The sequence below is a fragment of the Mus caroli genome, chromosome 4 (assembly GCF_900094665.2).
Source record: "Mus caroli chromosome 4, CAROLI_EIJ_v1.1, whole genome shotgun sequence".
Classification (NCBI taxonomy): domain Eukaryota; kingdom Metazoa; phylum Chordata; class Mammalia; order Rodentia; family Muridae; genus Mus; species Mus caroli.
In genome coordinates this window covers 75,267,753-75,289,455 of record NC_034573.1, presented here as the reverse complement: position 1 = coordinate 75,289,455, position 21,703 = coordinate 75,267,753, and the positions used below count along the sequence as shown (strand labels likewise).

The following is a 21,703-nucleotide window of genomic DNA, read 5'->3' as shown; positions in this document are numbered from 1 at the left end:
CCACTGCACCGGAACCCTTTGTTCATGCTCTATTTTGTCTCTAACACGGGCCTTGCACTGTGAAACCCCACAGGTCTTTCGAAAGCTGTCGGACCCTCTGCATGTCATGGCTACACAGCTGAATTTGCTGAGGGAGTTACTGGAGAGCACGACCTAGAGCGGTTTGAAGCTACCTAACCCGGTGCCCACCCGAGTCTTATCGGAGATCTATTTGAGACAAGAAAAGAATGCGTGTCTGTGGACTTTTGGGTTGTGTAATCCTGAACTGTAACCCTGGGATTCCAGAAAGAATGTCAATTTTATGCTTAGGTTTTCTGGGAGCAACTAATTTTTGACAGAGTTCATCTGATTTTTGTATTGAATAGGCCTCCAGCTTTTTAGACAAATGTCTGGCCTGGACTTTAGAAACCAGGGCCTCCCTAGAGAAGGTTTTCTGTTATTGCTCGCGCGAGTTTGTCCCGGCCAGAGCGACTGCTCAGGGAGACTTTGCAGAGCAGTGTAGGGATTGCCTGTAAGTGGTAAGTAAAGACGAGGCAAGCCAGGGAGTAAACTGCAAATGTTTCTGGGAGAAAACATAGATTAGGTATTCTGAAAGTGTATTCCTCTATTTCAGGTACCAAGTCAAGAGATCATTTAAACTAGAAAGTGGAGAATAATTTGCAAAATTCAGATAAATGGACACTTTTTCTTTTATTAGCTCTCTCTATTTTTACCATGCTCAGTATCCCTTAACAAAAATAAGTAGTAGCCACTGGTCCTGGATGTTTTCGGTCATGTAACTCCTAATGGAATGAGAAATATTTGTATTAGGTGAGCGCCTTGTGCCCAACACGTATTAAATTAGTGGAAGTCATTACTAGAAAGTCTTGGCTGCTCCTGAGCCATCCAGGGCACAGAAGAGAAGGAGATGAAGGGATGGCACTGACACTTCCTTCTCAGCCCCTCTCCTGTTCTGTCTTGTTTGTTCTAATAGTCAGGGCCTGCCTTGTCTTGCAGCCCTCTGCATGAAATCATTTTTCTACCTTATTAGCATACCTTAATTAATAGAAGTATGTTTGTGTATCTCCTAGGCCAGATCACCTCCCCGGGTAAAGGTCTTGGAGGCTGTCACTAACTGTCTGGTTACTTCTCTATTAACTTGAACAAGAATCTTATTTTTAAAAAAGTATCAATAATTATGACTTGGTATGATCTTGAATACAAATTTTTTTCTTTTTTTTTTTGTAAATGGTCCTGGACTCCTCTTGTTCGTTTCTCAGAAAAAGGTTTGTGAAGAATTTCTCAAATTTAGGGATTTTTTTAAAGTCTAATTTTACTTATTTGCTTATTTTTGAACTCCTAAAGAAATGCAATATATTGGATATCCTCACATTTTTGGAAGCAAGACATCTGAACTGTTTTCTCCAAAGTTGGCCCTCATTAATCCTTATTACTCTCAGCCACTGCTTAATATTTCCACAAAGCAGTTCAAGGTGAGTTGTCTGCCAGTGGGAGACAGTTAGTGTGGCACATTTGCTTGTGCTACCGTTGTTGCTTGATTTAGCCAAAGATTAATTTAGAAGAAAACAAATATAATATAGCAGGACCAGTCACAGTTGCCAACCGTGACAGCAGTGCTGTTAAGGTTACATTTTGGTAACAGAGTCTTTGATATTATTAGCTTATTTTATGTTGTTATTATTATTTATATTATTTTTATTTTATTTTATTTTTTATATTGTTAGTTTACTTTATATTCCTGCTTTGAGCTCAAATCAGGGGGCCTTTTTATTTAAAAAGAAAGAGAACAAGACTTCGATATAAAGTAGGAGAGGGGTGATTGCAAACAGTTTGCTGTACAGAATTCTGGTCTCCCTATCCTTGTATGCACGAGTGGCAAGGCTTCATCAGGACATCGTACCCCACCTAACTGGAATTAAAATTACATCCGCTTCTTGTTACGTATGGCAGCCAGAACAAGTGTCTTCCAAAATCTTCTCGTCCCCTGCCTCCATGGGTCATCGCTCTTCTTTCTCTGTCCGCCAACAGCTCAACATACCAGAGGCCCCTCGGATTCTGCAGCGGAGAATGACACCGGGTCACAGTCAGACTCCTGTGACAATGACATTTTCTGGGAGGGTTCTGCACAGCTGTGTCACTATTAACTTTTAATGAACATCCTTTCTTCTTTTGAATTTTGGCGAGTTAAATGGACATGCCATTTTTACTTTCATCCCTACTTTATGTGACACACTATATAGTAATTATGGGTGCTAAGGTAGTTTGGGATGCCTAACTTGGGTGTTCCAAAACTAATAGCATAATTTTGCCCATAGTTACACACAAATGTAATATAAGGTTTCTTTTTAAAAGCCTGGGGCTGAAAATACATTTTAACTTATAATACACCAAAAGGCAAAGAGATGCATCTAGGCCTGAATTTGGGCCCCACTGTTCATTTCAGGGACCGAGGCTCTATGGAGAACTCAATGGAAGGCGTGCCCAATGGTTCCTGGGACAATGAGTGGAACAGAGGCTCCGTGGCAGTCATTTTGGAGCATTATTCATTCTTGGTCTCCACAATAGCTGGAATCTGATAATTTAGCATTAAGCCTCTTTTCAACTATATAGAACTGTAATAAGGTGATTTAGCCAATGTGCCTGTCCATTGTCCCAGAGATTCTGTGATCTATTATGCTGCAATGTGTAAAAAGAAAGGAAAAAAAGAAAAGAAAAGAAGAAAAAGAAAATGAAAGAAAGAAAAATCCAGGGGTAAACATAAACCAATTAATTATCAGAAACATTAGAAGATGCTTTGAGAGAGCTGTTATTTATTGGCATTTTTTATGGATCAATATAGATATAAGAATTGACTGCAAAAGCCTCTGGGTACACTCACATAATGAAAGTCCAATTAATATCCCCAAGCACAGTGCACGGCCGGCATCAGGGAGCTGCAAGGACAGTCACTGGCTTCTGCAGCCAACATTGACAGCTGCAGGGCCCTGATAGAAAACAGCCTCAAAGGCCCAATCCCCTCCCCCAGCCCAGCCTCCACTGCATGGGAGCTTCATATCTTGCCTGTACTGAAGCAAGGACTGCAGGAACAGATGGGACACCAGAAGCAACCCGTGGCTATTTGTGATGTCACCAAATGAAGCATTCTGGGGTGCTGTTGGGTGGCAAAAAAAAAATATCAAAAGGAAGGCTGAGGGAGCATGGTTAGGAAAACTAGGTGACAAGGTACGATAGAAGGTTAGCAAACCTTCCGTCGGGTGCCAAAAGAGGCCATGCAACCTTCCATCCAGATGTGCTTACATTTCCACTTATTTTGTGTGGATTAAGGGGAGAGTGACTTGATCATTCCATAAAAATGATTTGCCTAAATAAGAGATAGAAGAGATTTACCTAAAATAGTCAATTCTTATAGTGACTGAATAGGACAGACGTTGAAAACAAAACATAATTTTCTTCGTCTTGGAATAGGCCATTGATGATATAATTATACTCTTAGAGAGCAAAACCTCCAAGGAGCCATGTGGTATTATATTCCCTGTAAATTCTAGGAAAGTCATTTTCAAGCAATGATGTTATTATGAGGAAGTGGAAGCTACTCAAGGCAGCTTGGAGCCTTGCTTTGGGTCAGTGATAGAAGTCAGAGGTGAGATTCCTTCCATTCTTATCCTTCTGAATAAGGATACAGAATCTGAACAAGATTTCTGAAGGCTAGAGAATCCATTTGAGGAAATCATGGAAATAATATGTGTCTATTTGGTTTTGAGTTAATAATTATTACCTTCTACACACCTTTCCTCAATTACAGGGTCCCACATCTTTTATGGAGGCACTTCTCATATGCTGCATTTGTTCTAACCTGTGTTTCCTCTCTCTAGAGTGGAGAGCTCTTTCATTGTTGTATCTTTACTACCTAGCATAATACCTGGAGAGCAGTACCCATCAGTAATGTCTATTTAAGCAGGATAGATAGATAGATAGCTGGATGGATGGATGGATGGATGGATGGATGGATGGATGGATGGATGGAAAGCAAAAGCCTTATTTTAGCTACCTGTATAATTTAGCAATCATCAGCTTAACTTAAAAAACTTTCCTTGGCTTTTGAGAAGCAGAATATATTGAGTTTAACTATTTCTGCATTTAATTTGGCAAAAATACTCTAGTTGTTACTAATAAGAAGCAAAAAGAATGATAAGTAACTCTGATAAATGAAGGAGAATTATAATTAGGTAAAAGCTAATGGGGAGGTGAAAAGGCACTCACTGAAGATGCTTATTCATTTATTTTGTTATTAGTTCTTAGGAATTTCTTCTGCAGACAACACGGTAACACCCATCCTGAATTTCTCTAAGCAAGAAGAGTCCTCCTAGTAGATAAGTTTGTTTCAATGCTTCAGTAACATTTGTGGGTGGCTTCCAAATTAGTACCACTTCACCAAATATGAACTAGGCCACTAGATGTGTTCTATGTGTACTAAATGTGAAGAAGGTTGTCAGTGGGATTTGGCTTTAGTAATGGGGAGAATTGAAAACCCTGGAGAAATAACACAGAATCCTTGCAGATATCTTCAAGATAGGGCTGTGTCTCCAGTGGTCTGGGGAGGGTGATGCTAAGGACCTACTTTGGGAGCAGGGTCAAAAAGGCTTGATGAACAAAGCTGAGGGGATAGATGTGTAAGTAGAAAGCAGATGTGGAAACATTATAAAGCAGACCCCAGATGGTGAAATGCATCCCTGTAAACCACATCTGGGCTGGAGCATCTTAGAGATGCTCCAGGAGTGTGCTGGAGGTGTGTACAGCACGTTTTCTATTAAATGACTGTATTAAATTTGTTGGAGACAAAGACAGGACTTTGGAAGTAACTTTGTTATTTAGTAACATTGGAAGAAAGTTACCAGAGGAGCATTTCCCAACTCTGCGCAGAAGTATAAGAAAGTTAAATAACCCAGAGCATTACCTAATTCATTACTCAGAGTTCTCGCTCGAGTGCAGAATACTGGGGGAACCACTCGGAAGAGTACACTCATTGAGCAAGGGTAACACGACAGGGTTCCCAAGACCACACGATGCTGACAAGAATCAACGCTCAGCATAGTATGTATAAATCAGCTCATCGTTCTCAATATGCTTCTGAGTAATCTCCACATCTCATGATTAAATTAGCTTAACAATGTCAGATATTTCATACTCTGTGTGGCAACATGATATTTGAAACTTCATTTTAAACCTAATCTTGTAAGTACTCTATAAACTACTATCATTCCTAATAATTTTTCTGTTTTAAAATTCTTTTAGGCTTATTGAAGTTGTGAATTGATTCCTGATTACCCTATAACCCACTCCCCTATTATTAACAGCTTATATGAGCGTTACATTTATTATTACTTATGAAGTGTTGTTGACACACACTTCTCAAGTCTGTATTTTATACATATTTCTTTAGTTTTCACTTAATGTCCCTTTCCAACCTATCTTGCCTACTGTCCTATGTTCTCTTGTCATTGTCATGTCTTCTGAGATTTCTCTTGGTTGAGGTAGTTTCTCCATCTTTGTTTTTGAAGACCTTGAAAGTTCTGAGAAGCCAGTTGCGGTGTTTTTTCAGACTGCTCTGTAGTTGGGTTTTCTTGTGACTGTGTTGCGTGGTCTAGAAGGTCCCAGAGACATCTACCATCCTATCTTGTGTCCAGGTGCTCTAGTAATATATTAATTAACCTTGAACATATAACTGAGACAATTCTTGTCAGGATCCCCTACCGAAAAAATTGTCCCTGAACCACATGCTACAGTCTCTGGAAGGAAGCCCTCATGCACAGCCCATTAAAAGGAGAAGTTCTGCTCCATCCCATCGAGGGCCCCCATTTTCATATATATATATGTGAAAGCCATCTCTATTCTACATTTAAAAAGTATTCAATATGACCTTCATATCAGTATGCACTCAGAAAATATTTGTCTCTTCCTTTTGGTTATTCTGACAATGCTAAACCATTCAGGCCACTCTTGGGGTATCTCCGAATTCCAGAGGGTACAGAAGCCCAAAAGTTAGATACCAGCAGAGTCTGTGTCTGCCGAAGGCTGATTCCTGGTTGTAGACTGGCATCTTCTTACCGTTTTCTAACATGGCCAAAGATTTGAGCGGGACACTTTAGGAGGGCATTAATCCTGTTCATAAGAGCTCCACCTTCAGGACCTACGCACATCTCAGAGTCCCACCTTCAAATACTGTTGCATGTGGGAGGAGAGTCCAGCATTTGGGTTTGTGGTGGCAACACACAGAATTCCAGTGTGTGGCCTCTAATACTGTATTACGTTTACTACCAATGTGACCACTGTTGATCAAACGTCTCAGCTTTGAGCAACTGCATCTCTCCCAGTTACCCCCACGTCCCTCTGACAGAACCCCATTTTTTTGGTTGTTTTCCGAGAAGTGGTTTATTTTGTTAACCATCTTTCTAAGGAATTCTATTTTTTTTTAAATAAGAAGTAAAAATCTGGATGCTGGGTAGGATGGAAACTGTTGGGTTTTTTTTTTTTTTCAGTTTTATTCAAAGGAGATGGTTAATAAATCTGCCCACCAGTCATGCTCTAGAGAATTACAGAAACTCAAGCCTGCCTCTTCATATAACTGTAGCATGATTTCTTACCTTTCCCCTCTGGGGGCATCAGACTTCTGCTCACAGTTACATTTAAGTGCTGGAGCGTTTCCTGGCCTGATGGCATGTATTGTATCTCAGGGTCCCTTGTTTTGTGTCCCTGTGATCAGATTTTGCAAGGTTTTATGCGAAACAGTGGCTCTTTCGCTCGCGGCGCTGATCTAGAGTTGATATCCTGGAGGTAGTGAGGAGGTCTGAAAGTGATTTTTCTGTATTTTGAAAAACCTAATGAAAGTCATGTGTTTACCGCTGACACAATCGCCCCGGCTAAGGAGAATGTCATGATTCTCTAGCAACTCACTGTGCCTGGTTCCACGGGTCATTTCAAGGCGGTAGAAACCGAGATTGGTTGATGATGAGTTCATGATTGCCAAAGTTGGGAAGGACAATAACGTGTCTTTGGGGTAACAGTGTTGGGAAAGGCCACATTCATTACTATTCTACTTGTGATCCAACTCCACTTGAAGTGGGGGCCATTGTGTCTCTGTGTATATGGCAGGGAAAGAGTAACTTTTTGGATATAAAGTAGACATCTATATATTTGGTTTATGTTTTACCAATTTACTGTAATGTTCAGAATTCTGATCCAGATCACTTTTAATTTCTGCTTTATTTTAGATGCCTGTTTAAAATACTGGAAGTATACACATTGGACTGATTTTTTTCTGTATTTCATTTTCTTATGGAAAAAAATCTATATCTCAGTGTAGATAAGCATATGGATCTATTTAATATGTTCAAAAGCCGTGCATGAGAGTGACTCAGAGCTTAAATTTGTGGTGCTTAGCTAAATTGCTTGTTGGATGGACTCAGAAAGGTAGGAGAGAGGGAGGGATCAACAACTTGGATGACGGAAGAGAAAGAAAACAACGGAACAGGAACACGGAGCGTAAGGTTCTGAGAGAAGGGACAGCCTTGTGAGTTTTAAGTTCCTGGCTGCTCCTTGTGTTCATTCCCATGAAGTCACATGAAGAAGTAATATCATCTTAATGCTTAAAGACAGAAAATACTATTTGAGAGTAATTTCTAAGATAAGATGAGCCAGCAGTCTGAACCCTTAGGTGCACATTTGAGTTTTAATCATTTAGCATGTGCAGGTACCAGCATGCCAGAGCATGCTTGTGGGGGTCCAAGAAGTCAGAGTTGCTGGAATCTGTTCTATCCTTCCACCATACCGCTCGCAGGGATGGTGCCCAGCTCATCAGGCTTGCTGTCAGACAACCTTACTCGCTGAGCCATCTCAACAATCAACAGAGGCCATTTCTGAGTGATACATATATCTAGGCTCAACTACTTAAGAGATGACCAAACCCAGACCCTTCTACATTCTTGACAAGTGCATTCCCATCAAACATCAGCCCATCATCTCCAGTGGTTCTGATGAGCACTGAGACTGAAATCATTGACCCTCTGTCTGGTTTTCTAAATTATGAAAAAAATAAAGCTCTAAGTTTTATAGTGAAAATAGATCCAAAACCCAAGTATTTGTCATCTAGATCTAACCTATGAACTTATTGTCACCTTTGCTTCGTTTGCTCATAGATGTCCTGAGTTCCTCACCCACCATCAAATATACTTGCCTTCCTTTCTTGTCCAGAGGCAATGGCTGTCCTGAAGTCATAGATAATCTCTTCATCTTTAATCTCTCTGTAGTTTTACTAAGTGGGCATCTATAGTTTTGTTTGGCTTTAAGTTTTCGTTTTTGGTTTGGATGTTGAGTTTGTTCGTGTCTTGTGATCTTTAGAGTAGCATGCTGGGAGATGGTGCAGAACCCTCAAGAAACAAAGCTGGAGGGAGGTCCTTAAAACAGTTCCAGCCTGGTGTCAGGAAGGGCCATAGGACCGGGCCTCACCTGGCTTTCTGCTTTGTGTACAATAGCTTGCTTCTTCATAGATGTCTGCCATTCTGATGTCACATACCCACGTACCATTAGTTTCTCAAAAGAGGTAAAGTCAGTGGGTCACCTCACATTGGATTTTCATCTTCCAAAGTTGCGAGCTAAACAAACATCTTTTCTTCGTAAAGCTACACTTCTTTGGGCGTTTCATGATAGTGACAGAAATGATACACATAAAATCCTTGCATTTGTGTCGATCTGTATTTTGTTTTTCTTAATTGGCTTTCCAGTTTGACACACCATCCCTGAAATTCAAGTTCATTAGCATTTTGTTTTTAGCTAATACACATGAATTTTCACACTTATGATGTTTTAATATAAGTTGATATTGGTAAATGCTCATATATTTATTAAATTTATCACTCTGGTGAGTTTATAATGCCACAGTTAAACAGGAGACACAACTCCTAATGTTCTACTCACAGAAAGTGGTTAAAAATCATAATAATGTAGTATATATTCCTGAAAAGCTAAAATAACTTAAGTTCATCATTTTTGACTGCTAGATCATATTTCATCATATAGTGTCCTTGAATCTATATTTTTCATTCCTTTATTGATGAGAATTTGAGTTGTTGATTCCATTTTGTGTGTGTGTGTGTGTGTGTGTGTGTGTGTGTGATCATAAAAATCCTTTGGTGGGATCAGAGAGATGCTGGGGTGGGTAAAGGAGTTTGCCACCAAGCCAGACAACCTGGGTTGGATCCCTAGTACCCATGGTGAAAGGCAAAACCTGACTTGACTATACAAAAGCACTGTGATAAAAAAAACACCCAATGCATGCGGGGGCGGGGGGGGGGAGAGAAGAGGGAAGAAGGGGGGAAGCAGGATAGGAATGAGAGAGGGAAAGAGAGAAGAGAGAGGAGAGAGAGAGACAGAAAAAAGAAAAGAGGTTTTTAAAGGGCTATATTTTGTACATATCTCCTTAAATACCCAGAAATAGTTTATCTAGGGAGAACCTTCCCAACCAGCATGCAATGTGGAACCTTTTCTTCTACAGAGAAACAAGGTGGGGTCTAATAACCAAAGCCCATTCTGTAGGTTCTCTCCTGCTGTGAGCAGCCTCCTGGGTTGCTCAGTGTGCTGTATGGATATCATCATTTTCTCCATGTGTCACAACAGGGAAGAATCTGAAAAATTCTGTCCCATGAAATGTACTGCCTTGGGGATTCTATTGCTGGGGTTAAAAACACCATGCTACAAAGCAATTTGAGAAGAAAAGCTTTATTTCATCTTACAGTGTGGAGGCTGTCATTCAGGGAAGACAGGGCAGGAACTCAAGGCAGGAATTGATGCAGAGGCCATGGAGGAGTGTTGCTTGCTGGCTTGCTCCTTGTGACTTTCTCAGCCTGCTTTCTTATAGCACCCAAGATCACTAGCTCAAGTTTGGTACCACCCACAATGAGTTGGGCCCTCCCACACTGATTATCCATAAATAAAATGGATCACAGGCTCACTGTAGGGCAGTCTAGTGGGGGCATTTTCTGAACTTAGGTTCTTAATGACTTCCAAAATGACTCTAGTTATGTCAAATTGACTTTATAAAACTAGCTGGCACGTGTACCTACATTGTTGAGCAAGCAGATGTTTATAATTGTTGTAAAATTGTTCTCTAAATAAGTGTACCAGTTATATGCCCATTCTGCCAGACTGATAGATGTGAAGTGATATTTTTGTTTTAATTTGCGTTTTCAGTTAAGTCAGAAAGCCTTCTTATGTGTTTGTTAGTCTGTTTAGAGCATGCCAGTCCTGTTTCTACTCCTTGCTTATTTCTCTATAAGATTGTGTTTCTCCTTCTTCTTGAAGACTTGTACTAACTCTCTGAATTATGAGTATTATATTGTATGCATAGTAATTTTATATATTATTATATTCGGCTACTGCGTTTGTAAATAACCTTTGCCCAATCTTCAGGTTGTCTCTTAGCCTTTGTTTTGGGGCTATGTGCCAACTGGTTTTTGTCAATTTGTCACAAATCTAGAATTATCTAGAAAGAAGAACCTCAATTAAGAAAACACATCCATCAGATTGGCGTGCAGACAAGTCTAGAGGGCATTTTCTTGGTTGATGTGGGAGGCCCAGCTCTCTGTGGGTGGTGCCAATTCTGTGCAGGTGGTCCTGGGGCTATGAGAAAGCAAAATGAGCAAGCCTTGGGAAGCAAGCCAGTAAGAAGCACTCCTCCATGGCCTCTGCATCAACTCCTGCTTCTACATTCCTGCCTTGAGTACTAGCCTTGGCTTCCTTGGATGATGGACTACAAGCTATAAGCAGAAATAAACTTTTTCTTACCCAAGTTGTTTTTGGTTGCAATATTTTTCACAGTCATAGAAACCCCACAACAGACATTATTCATAAAGATTTTCTTGTGTGTTTTTGTTCTCATTCCAAATGAAGATACTTGAGGGTTGGTGTTTATAGTAATAACTTTGGGGCATCAAATGCCACTTTGTACCTGCATAGCTATGTTGTAAAGACTGTTGATCTGAGTCCAAAGTCACAGACATCATAGAGCCCTGCTTCCACTAGTTACTGGAAAAAATGGATATTAAAGCCATTTCCCCATGTCAATTAAGTGGTTACCTGAGTAAGCTAAGACATTCACTGATGTACACTTGATCACCTAACTCCAAGCCCTATCTTGAAATCCAGCATCATCTCCTGAAGTACGCTCAGCATCCTGAAGTGTATGTAGAGCCACAGTCCAAGGAGGAAGGAAAGTGATGGGATACAATTTCAACTAAAAACGTGCTTGTTTGTTTGTTTTTTTGATGCCCAAAATGATGCCGGTAGTCAATTTCGTTTTTCTTTCTTTTGTTAAAATTTCAGACTTTACAGTTTGAAATTAAAGGTTCTATTATGAGCCTTGTGATTAGGTCTGATAAGATGCAAGCAGAGGTGGCGTGTGCAGGCCTGATAACATGAGTTCAATCACCACACACACCTACACACACCACACACACAACACACACAGAGACAGAAGGAGACAGAGACAGAGAGAGACAGACAGAAAGAGACTTGTATTTGAAAATAGTAAGTCCTTCTTCCTCCCTTCTCCCTTTTTTATTTTTTTCAGATATAGAACCCAGGGTAGCCTCCAATTTAAGCTCACAGCACTCCTCATGCCTTAGTTTTGTCTAAAATTTTATGGGCTTATTATTGCCTTTGAAAACTTTTGGGGGATCATCTAATAGCAATCTAAGAAATACGATGGGATAGGATTTGACAAGCTCTACTTGAAAGCATCCCTCTTGGGTATCCAAGACCACTTTCACCACGTTGGTCCCTCGCTTCTTCTATGATGCTAACGCTTGAGAGGAGGAGCACTGATGTCAATTGCGTTGCCCTTGAAGCACGTGTAGAGAGCAGCTGCCTTCGAGCATGTTCTGGCTTGCTTTTCTGTGACTTTAATAAACACTGTGACCAAAAGGAAAACAAATGAAAAAGAAAAAACTTGGTAAAGAAAAGGGTTTATTTGGCTTATACTTCCAGGTCAAAATTCATCACTGAAGGAAATCCAGGCAGGAACTCAAGCAGAAACCAAGGGGTGGGGGTGGGGAATAAAAGCTGCTTACTGGCCCATTCACCTGCTTACACTCAACTGGCATTCTCACGCAGTCCCAGACTATCTGCCTAGGGTAGTATTGATGAGGCTCTCCATTGATTAGCAGTCAATCCAATCCCCACAGACATCCTCTCAGGCCAATCTGACTCAGACAACTATTCGACTGCGGTTCCCTCTTCCCAAGCGACTATTGATTGTGTCAAGTCAGCAATAAGAAATTAACCAGCAGAAATCCTTGGGCTAGATTAGTGCCCTGACGGTGGTCCATGAGTGGCTGTGTCCCCCCTTCTACATGCAGGCATCTGCTGAAAAGCTGAAAGCTACTGTGGTGTGGAGGTTTCTCATCCTGGAAGATAAGAAATGGCTGTTTGGAGGTGTCCATCTCTCAGTTAAGGCTCCAGAATCATGAGGTTGGAGACAGGAACTCAGATTTTGAACTTTTGCTAGGACCAGCATTTCCTCTCTCTGGTCTTGAATATAGAAAGATGAGTTAAAAAGCAAATGTTCATAAAAGGAAGATGCTGTGGAGGTTTGGAGCCAGGTCCTTAAACCCCAGAGGAAGGCATCCTCGAGAGCCAGACATATGAGGCAGGTTTTTAAAAATACTTTTTTAACGCATTTAAATTTTGAGCAAACGCATGTGTTATTTATTCAGAACCTTAAGCAATAGATCATAGCCTTTACCTCATCTGAGTCAACACAGATCCCATTGTGTGTCTGACTCAATACTATGACAACCAAAAGGAGTGGGAAATCCATTTATGGAACATGAGGGGGACACAAGATTCCAAGTCATACATTCAAAAATGTTACAGATACATAAATTGCTATTAGAAAAAAATGGCAATAAATGCAAGGGGAAATGTGCCTACACTGTTATTTAAGTTGGTAGGAAAATTGGATTTTTTTTCTTCCTTATATTTGAGAGTTTTCTATTTTGCTAATGATTATATACATATTTTTAAATTTCAATTTTATAATTCCACATGTGTACACTTTGTGCCACGTTCACTTTCCACCTTCCTACCACCCTCGATTTTGAATTATTTTGTTATTTTATTTTTAGATGTTCGAAAACAGTTTTATTAAATTGTAGAAGATGTGCCTTAAGTTATTATTAATATTTACTCTGCAGAGGCCCGGAACTCTCTTGTGTGGAGTAACTGACCAGCCCTTGTCCCTATCATGACTAGGGAAGGGCAGCTAGAGGAGCAAGGAGGCTTGGGCTTAGGTTCCAGATTGGCTGATTTCCGTCATCTGACTTTAGGCAATGTTTCTGAACGCCATTCTCATGTGCTTACTGGGTGAAGGGTGGCCCTTGCTTCTGCTGGCTTTGGGTGAAGGGTGGCCCTTGCTTCTGCTGGCTTTTGGTCATGATGACTTGAGAACTCCTTGAAACCCTGGGCACAGAACCCAAGGTATAGCAACTAAATTTCAAAGATTACTACCTCTGCTGAAGTTCGACCCCAAGAATTCTAGCCAAATTGGAGCAACTGTTTTCTTGACTCCAGACTCATCACCAGCCTCTATATGTGCAGATATTCCTTAAATAAAGTGGGAGAAACTGGTTTCAAGCACGGGTACTCTGAGTTCCTACAGTATTGCTTATGGGGAAGAGACAAAACAACCAGAAGATGAAAGTAAAGCTACTGACCAGACAATGCCAAGAGAGGTCCAAGAGGTGGCTTAGGAGATGTCAACCAGAAGCACAAATACCTATTAATAACGCTTAACCTTGGATGTTAACCTTCAGGGTAGTCATTTACATTACCACATTCCTGGTGGTACAGTCTACGCTGTGGTCTTTAGGTTTGCTTTAGATTTATGTTTGCTCTTTTTTCTTTTCCTTTTTTTCTTTTCTTTTAGGGAGGGCTTGGAAAGGAGAGTAGGCAATTGGAAACAAGACATTGGGGCTTTGAAGGCCAAGGGGGTTCCCAAGGCTCCCAAGTGCTGAGTCTGTGGTATCAAGTATCGTAGTGGTGTCAGGTTTGTTTTCTGGGAAATATTTGAACTAATTTTATCAGCAGCATTTCTCTCGGGCTATTTACTACCTGAATATTTGTCAGGGCCTCTGGAGGAGGCAGCCAAACATGTACATCTGCAGTTCATGCTATTTGAAGCACAACTTGGGTGGGGACGTCTCTCTGGTAACAGGGGTGGGGAGCTGACAGTAGATGTTGCTGCGAGAAAGATGGGATTTCAGGAGCTGTCATCAGGATTGCGACGTCTGGTTGCAGTCGATATTTTTCCAAATGCCAGCCACACGAGGATTTAAAAGAATGTGCAAAGAAGCATGTGGCGTGCTCCTCGTGAAGCAGAAGTGGGCTGAGTGGCTCGCTTAACATCGCGCCCCCTCCCAGCCAATCACAAGCCCAGGCACCCTGGCCTCTTCCCTGCAAGGCCTTGGCCACATGCCCTCCCATACAATTGTGAGGAGATTGGATGAACCACGATGCTATTTAAAGCACTCTTCCATGGCGCTCTTACAGTTGTAAGATTTCCCAAGAGGCAGTTGCCAGGATTATGCTCTTCCCCGCTGGCTTTTAATTTGTAAATTCTAATGGGCTCCCCTTTAGATAGGGCAGCAAAGGTAGCCTCCTTGAGGTGGCCAGAGGCGTGTCCATGGAAATCTTCAATGAGCAGTCTCTGCCACGAAAACAAAAAACAAAAAAACCCAGGATGGTCAAACCCTCTCCCAGTCAGCCATGTAGGTGGCCGAAATACTGGTTTCAAAAAGAGATCTGTTATCACCCATGATCTTACAGAAACTTGAAAGCCACACAGTTTTGCTTTAGAGTAAACCACCCTTACAAATGAAACGGAACTAGATCCAGTGTGGGGCCATATTTCTTTTTATGTTTTTACGCACCCTTATCATGCAAACCATGCTGGCAGCCTTCCCAGATTCCTAACACTGCCTCGACACTCTTTTCTCCTCCTCCTGGCATATAACAGCCTTATTTGAATTATTAATTCTAGAACACCCCCTTCCTCTCAACCTAGGAGGCAGCCATAAGCACCCAATCTGAGCACCAAAGAGTAACCAACACTTTCCTAGGAATGCATGCTATGAATACTATCTTGGCATCAATTACAGGACTGTTACTTTGGGGTTACTGAATATCCCTCCTCTGGGTAAAATTGAACGTGGGCTCACCAAGCAGTTACCCTTCGCTTACACAGTGAGCTGAAGAAATCTCTAAATAAACACCAGGAATGTTCTTCGTTAGACAGTGGATAAGAGTTTCTAAGACAGAAGGGCCCAACTACCTTTCACTTCCAAATTTTGTCCCCCATTCTCTTCTCCAGAGCTCTGTATAAGCTGCTGAGCTGAAGGCTAAGCTGACATGGGATAACCACTTCTCTTAGAGATGTCTTGAATACTGCTGGGAGGTTTACAGGCCCAAGAAGGTCAGAATCCAAGATATGTGCCAGCCCCAAAGCTGCCCTTCCTACGCAGCCTCCTGACAGGTCTGAGTCTCTCCAGAGGACTTGGTCTGTAGAACATTGCCATTTGTCTTTCTTGCAGTGTTTCTCTAGTGTTGTACTGGATGCTTCCTATCATCTCTGTGGCTTTCCATATCCCGCTGGGTGGCCAGGTCACTCTCCCTCTGTTAATCCTGTTGCTAGATCCGCACTTGTTTTCATCTGGGGGCGTTGGCAGTGCTGGTATCAGCTCCCTTGCACGTGTAACCTGGCTCACTCATGCACGAGTTGTTGAGGATTTGTATTTAGAAGTGGAAAATTCTATGCTTCACCAAGACTGCCTGTCTCAACAGATAATGCCAAATTACTTTCCAAAATGGCTACCTCCAAATAATTCCTATTGATTCAGGATGCATGCCAGGCTTTAAGCTGGCCCCATTGCTAATAAGGTGCATTCACGGTCTTCCCATTCAGTCTTCAAATTCTAGTGGGAAGATTGGATCAGTCAAGCTGCCTTCTTCCTCTCTGCCTCTCTATCCTCTTTCTCTCCCCTCATCTCTATTTTCCTCCTTCTCCTCTCCCTTCTATCTTGTTACTTCCTGCCTCTATGGTTCTGTCAATGATTACATGAAAGCTGCTCATTTCTTATTACATTCTTGAACATGATGTGATCATCCATTCTCTCCTTTAGCAGTCTGTTCTCCTCTTTGGCAAGGATTGACTTCTGGAGAACAGAATCTACCACTTTTAGGAAGATAGATCAATCACACACAAGTGATGGCTATTAGTATCAAAAGCCAGTTGCTTTTTCAGTGTTGTCAGGTACTTTAATGCATGTGTACCATGCCTAGTACCCATATAGATCAGAAGTGGGTGTTGGATCCCCTGGAACTATATGAAACCTCATTTGAGTGCTAGGAACCAAACTGGGTCTTCTGGAATAGCAATGAATGCTATTAATGATGGAGCAATCTCTCGAGTCCAAGACTCTGAAGGCATCTGCACTCACAGGTTCATATTCACACACACACACACACACACACACACACACAGAGAGAGAGAAAGAGAGAGAGAGAGAGATGCATACAAACTATTAAAAATAAAAACTAAATCTTTGTTTTAAAAGTAAGAAAATTGCTGGACAGTGGTGGTGCAAGGCTTTAATCTCAGCACTCAGGAGGCAGAGGGATGCAGATCTCTGGATTTGAGGCCAGCCTGGTCTACAAAGTAAATTCTAGGACAACCAGGGCTACACAGAGAAAGCCTGTCTCAAAAAACCAAACAAAAATTAAGTAAAATTAAGACCACCCAACTTGAATTTCAGTTCCTCAGCCATGCTAATCACATCCCAAGTTGCTACTGTGTAAGATTATGGTATAGGGTAAAGATAATTTCTATCAAGGCAGAATGATCGAGTGGGTGGTGCCAGGATGGCAACCACTGGGTTATAAGTGGGTTTTAGTCATCCATGTATGCTGTAATTGAAGGATGCACTGAGCCTGTGCGTGTAAAAGCAAAACAAAACAAACAATAAAACAGGGAGAAGGTGTGTGAGGAATAAAGGGGAAGATAGCTGTCTGAGCCATTTCCCTCCACGCTTATACTCTGAAATCCTAACCTCCTAAGCATTGGTGTTAGAGGTAGAGTGTTAGGGAGGTGTTTCAGTCTTGAGGGTGAATTGCTTCCAAATAAAATCAGTGTCCTTATAAGGAGGATACAATGACCTGTAAACCACCTGTAATCCAGAAAGAGAAAAAGACAATGTTGTTGGCTTCTGGAACCACAAGAAGTAAATGTGTATTGTTTAGATGTAGTTCTGTTGTAGTAGCCTGAACAAACTAAGGCTCAATAATAAGTTGACTAATGTGCAAAGGTCAGGGAGCTGGAAAAGGGTAGTATAAACTGGATTTGTAGGCCAATTGCATTGTGGGTGATTCCAAAGACACAAGCACTGATAGAATCCTTCCTCTGCCTTGTCTTGGCCATGTGGCTTTGTGTAGTTGCTCAGAACTCTCCTCTAAGAAACATGGAGGGCAATAATGCCACCTCTGCAGAGTGGTCATGGGGATTTAAATATCAGAAGCAGTGTGACCAGCACAGAGGAAGAAGTCATTTCTTGGCCCACACAAATGAATAGAGACCCAAAGTGCATACCTTTGCCTCTGCCCCTGCTATGACAAACACTTAAGAAAAAAAATTGCTTGAGAGGAAAAATTTCTCTAGGGAATATAGTTCCAAAGACAGAAGTGCATGGTCGGCTCCACCGTGTGGACCCCAAAGTGAAACAAAGCATCATGGTTGATACCATGTTTAATAATGCTCAATGGCAGCCAGCAAACAGAGGTGAGAGGAGCTAGTCTACCATCCTTTTCCCTTTTTCTTCTACGTTAATCTATTACATAGCATATTGACAAGGCCCATAATCAAATTTGGTTCCCCCAACCTCCAGCCCCGTCTCTTATGCTAATCTTCTCTGGATACTCTCGAGAAGACACACCCCAAACTGTGCTTTATTGATTTAGATAACTTTTTCTACACTCAAGTAGACAGTTAAGATTATCCATTGTATCCACTGCCACTCACATGCCTGGTGTAAAATGTCATGACATTTGCATATACCACACACACACACACACACACACACATTCTCTCCTATACTTATCTTTGAGTTACTTATGATACCAATATAATATCAACTCTATGTAACTAGTGGTTATACTATATTGCTTAGGGACTATGGAGGGTGAGCTTGTGTGCATGTTGAGCGCAGATGTAATTCTTTTGACTCAAGATTAGTTGAATCTACAGATGCAAAAATCTATAGATAACAGAGGTTGGCTGTGTGTCCCCTGTCGCTGATACTCCCAGAATGTCCGAGACAACAATGGTGCTCAGGAAAGACAAGAAGATTAATTTGGGGCATGTTCTGCTTGTCATCATAATGGCTTGCTCTGGGTCACTATTTCTGCTTGTACCTCTGTTGCCTGTAGTTTTATGTAGTTTTATGCTACCATCTTAGCTCTAGGACCAGCCCCTACCTGGCTTCCCTTTTGCTCTAGCCACCTTTAGCTCTTGGAGGTGACCACACTACCAGCCCCTTCCCAGCTTCTCTTGAACCCAAGGATAAAAGACACACACACACACACACACACACACACACACACACACACACACAGTTTGTTCCTTTACAAGTTACCTTCTTGGCACAATTGCTGGGCAAAAAGCACACTCTTACTAATATTTTTATCTCTGTCTCTCCACCTGCTCTAAACTTCAGTGGATAGTCCCACATAGCTCCTGCCAAACATCCATGACCACCTGCCTGCAATGGTGGCCACAGGCTCCAGCTCCCCAGAGACCTCACCAAGTTGCTGCATTCTTCTTCTTCCAATGCATGGCTGAAAACAAAACAAAACAAAACAAAACAAAACCTTCCCTCCTTCCTTGAGTTTCCTTTTCCTCCTGGGACCCAGAAGTCCTGCCTGTACCTTCCTCCCAGCAATTGGCCCCCAGCTGTCTTAACTGACAAATCAAGAACCAACTGGGAAACAGGACCTTAGCAGAAGCGCTGTCCCCTTCATACCTCAATGGTTCTGACTCCAGAAAGATTACCCTTATCCGCTTATTTTCCATAGAACTAAACTCAGAATTAGTGGAGTGTGGAGACCTTAACTGGACTTTTATCCTAGCTACTTTGATACAATTTCTATTTATGTTACTACTTATTAGGCCACGATTGGCCCCTATTTTCTTTTTACAATGCTGTTTTAGCCCCAGACTCTCAGATTCATCCCTTTGTTAGCCTGTGCTTTCTCTCAATGACTGTGCTTAGACTAGCTTTGGCTCCTTTCTTATGGTGAAGACACTGTAGACTTGGATAGAGTTTTCTGCATGTTGTATGCCATTTAAAGCTCTCCACTAGCTTGTGGCACAAAATGAGTCTAGTTATTGAGTTAACTCACATTTTAAATATTTACAATTTTTTAATTACTTGAATAATAATAAACTAATGATGATAAATATATTTTTCTTTTATTTTCTATTTTAAGAGTTATTTCTGCTGAGTATGGTAGTGGATGTCTTTAATTCCAGCACTCAGGAGACAAAGGCAGGCAAATCTCTGTGGGTTCAAGGCCAACTTGGTCTTTATCGCAAGCTCCAGGATGGCCAGAATAGACTTATATGAAGTATTCTTTATATATTATTCCCAACCGGTCAAATTATACCTACTTTGCTTTCTTTTTTATTAAAAAACAAAGTTTAGGGCTAGAAAGATGTTTTTAAGCTTAGAGCACTTGCTGTTCTTACAGAGGTCTTGAGTTCAGCTCCTTAGCAGCCATGCCAGACAGATCACAGCTACCTGTAACTCCAGTTCCAGGGATTGAGTAGTGTGGGGGTATCTCATGCCCTCTTCTGGTATTGTGGGTACTTACACACATGTGGTACACACACACACACACACACACACACACACAGTCAGACTCTCATCCATACACATAAAATGAGATTAAAAGGTAAATCCTTTTTTTAAAAAAGAAAAAAAAAATCTAACAACTGAAAACCAATTTCTAACAACCTAGGAAGAAAGTGGAAGGAAATTGTCAGTGTGAAGACAAATCCAGATTGCCCTTTTACCCAACCATCCAGATGAGGTAATCCAGAGGAACAGAAGGACTAACACTGAGCAAAGTGGTCAGGTTATTCACAAAGCCTTATTCTTATCATCATTAGCATAACCAGCAAGGAGGGGATTTTTATGTGTGTTCAGCAATCATAACGTGCCACAAGTACTCTTTTATGTCTCAGTTAGTGAAACCATAAAGACGCTGTTATTCTACAAAACGGCTTTTCATAGAAACCTAATTCAATTTGAAGAAAATGAATATGACGGAAAATACCTGTTCCTGTTCTTTCAATAGCTCCATCCTCCTCCGACTCCCACTGTGAGTCAGACTTCCTTTATCCTTCCCTAGAAGGCTTCAGGAGTTTCCAGGTTGTCTCAACAAACAATTGTCCCTCATTGTTTGGTCAGCAGCTTCTGCCAGTGAGCGAGAGCATTTCAGGGCTGATTGAGAGTACAATCAATGTATGGAAAGTTACAGTTCCTGGTAAGTTGTACTGAGGAGAGAGAGGTGACTACATGTTCTCTTAGCCCTGCCTTTCAGATGGTTACTCTATGATCACTCTACACATAGCAAGCCCATTCCTTTCTTTATCTTAATGCCTGTTGCCTCTGCTGTGCAAGGCATGCTTGCATCCTCTAATATCATGGAAATTTCAAATAACTTTTTGTTTGATTTTTGTTTTTCAAGAGAGGCTTTCTTTGTATATCCCTGGCTATCTGGGAACTCCTTTCTTTGTAGACCCAGGTGGACTGGAACTCACAGAGATCTACCTATATATAACACCTCCTCCTAACCTTAAATATCTTAACATTGGGGGTGGGGGGGCAGAGTAAGGTGAGTGAAATCAAGATACATTGCTTGGAATTCTCAAAGAATTAATTAAAATATCATAATTTTTAAAATCTTAACATCAGAGTCAAAAACCAAATCAAACCAGTAGTATAAAATAGTTCTTTGCTTTGAGCTATAGTCTGATTTTTCCTGTTATGTAGCTCTTGAAAGGAGTCAGGGTCCTATGAGGTCCTCAGTGATAGAAGTCAGTATTTATGTTTCTCAGAGTTTTTCTCTCCAGTGTCTATACCACCACAACTATGATGTCTGTTCACCTGATGAATCTCAATCTAAGACATCTGACACAGTGTAACAAAGGGCATAAAAATAATAATAAGCATGATAAGTAGCTAAAATCAGCCCTTCATGTGGATTACTGTGCTTATGCTAGAACCACTAATCCTTTCAAAAAGCTGAAGAAACTGAAGATAACAGCAAATACCCCACCTACAAATTGTGCTGCTCTCAAGAATAAGAGTTAAGTCCCATCGTCTTAACGAGACAAGCCCCATGGTCAGGGGGTGGAGATGGGCGTTTGAGACCGCCCAGCTGATCCTAATGATAATTCACCCTTAGTTATTGCTAAGTGATTGCAGATTTGTCTTCCAATAGGACAACTGGCATCAATGGAGACCGTTTTAGAGAAATTTGGATTGTTGTTGATCTAGTTATTAGGAATCTAGAACAGTCTTTTCTGTTGAAATGCCACCAC

At 41.2% G+C, this 21,703-nt stretch overlaps 1 long non-coding RNA gene across 1 annotated transcript; it reads left to right on the top strand.

Moving 5' to 3' along the window:
- The first annotated feature begins 455 nt into the window (after positions 1–455).
- On the top strand, positions 456–2,697 carry LOC110292879. Its single transcript, XR_002377755.1, has 4 exons — positions 456–518; positions 614–810; positions 1,345–1,472; positions 2,029–2,697. It is a non-coding gene; the product is annotated as an uncharacterized LOC110292879 (long non-coding RNA).
- Positions 2,698–21,703: the final 19,006 nt, after the last annotated feature.